This window comes from Arachis ipaensis, chromosome B8, assembly GCF_059453495.1.
Source record: "Arachis ipaensis isolate K30076 ecotype BB chromosome B8, ASM5945349v1, whole genome shotgun sequence".
Classification (NCBI taxonomy): Eukaryota; Viridiplantae; Streptophyta; class Magnoliopsida; order Fabales; family Fabaceae; genus Arachis; species Arachis ipaensis.
The window spans coordinates 108,152,928-108,154,561 of NC_142443.1; positions in this window are offsets into that span (position 1 = coordinate 108,152,928).

Below are 1,634 nucleotides of genomic sequence, written 5' to 3' on the forward strand. Positions count from 1 at the left end.
ATGATAAACTCACTAACCTATATGGCCAACTCTTGTATTCACCTTTGTGAACCCCCTTTGAGCCTATGAATCCCCTTTTGTTCTAATGATAGCACATTACTCACCTTAAGCAGAAAACCATTGATGTCCCTGAATTACATTTTGATTAGCTTGAGTGGATTAGTGTGTAAATTCTAAGTGTGGGGGAATTTTAGGAAGCATTGGTGATAAAGGCATGAAATCATTGTGAAAATTTTGGCAATTAGGTAATGCTCATGAATTTCATTAATTAAAACATATGCCTTCATAGTTCAAAAAAAAAAAACTTGTGCATAACAAAGTAAAATAAAAGAGTAAATAAAGGATGCATATGCCATGTTTAAAAAGAAAATGCATGAGTAAAGTGAGATAGAAAAAGGAAATGGGTAGAAAGGTTGCATTGTTATGTGTATATAGGTGATGTAGGATTAGGTGGACGCTCAAGCTAATCGAAGAACTAATTCTTTAAGTCCACTTAACCATATTTCACCCTACCTAACCCTAGTTGATTGTTAGATGACTTGCAAATCTTTGAAAAGTATGATAAAAGGAGAATTGAGTGGTTAAACCCTAAACACTAAGAGAATTGAGTGGATACACATCCGGTGAGGGGTTCGATCACTCAATTCTATGTTCTTGCGCCTCATATTGCATCTTCTTGCAAGTTGTTTAATTGGATGTTTTGACAACTTCAATTCAATTCTTTGGACATTGATCTTAATGCATAAACTCTTTGCATTGGCCCTAAAGCTTTTTTGTGATGGATTGGAATTTCATAGTTTGTTTCTACCAACTCTCATCATAGTACATATTAGAGATTAGTCTTAGGATAGCTGCATGCATTTAAGTAGTATATAGCATAAGTCATTTTTCCTTTCTTCTATCTCCTTTGTGTGTGTTTAGCATGAGGACATGCTAGTGTTTAAGTGTGGGAGAATTGATGAATCCATATTTGATGATGATTTTGGTTAGAATTGAATGGATTTTCATCATATAAACTTGCACTTATTCCCTTGAATAGCATGCTTTTGAACTTTCCTCCCAAATTGCGCTTGATTATGAAAATATGCTCTTTTGTGCCTAATTTAATCTATTTTCTTCCATTGGCCTTCCATTCGATACCTTGATGTTATTTATGAGTGATTTCAGGTGTATAAGGTAGGAAAGGGTTGGAGTAAATGGAAGAACATCATGCAAAGTAGAGGAGACAAGAAGAAACAAAGGAGATGAGCTTAGAGACGTGTGCATGTGCACAGCTACCTGTGCGTACGCACAGATGCCCCATCAGAGCACGTGGATTGCATTGACGTGTCGCGCGTCCAGCCAAGTATCGCGTAGTGTGCGTACGCACGGCTACTTGTGCGTACGCCCAGGCCTGGATTTCTCGCGAAGTGTGCGAACGCACACATCGCTCACCAGTTTTCAAGAGGACGATGTCCGAGTTAGCTACCGGAGATGTCGAGTTGGCTATATAACCGACATATGAGACTCATCTGCTATAAGAAAGACATACATCATATGTATGTTTTGTTTGGTTGTGCATTAATTGGGCTTGCCTATGTGATTATTATGCTTACCTGCTATATTTGCTACCTTCTGTATTTGTATCCTACTTG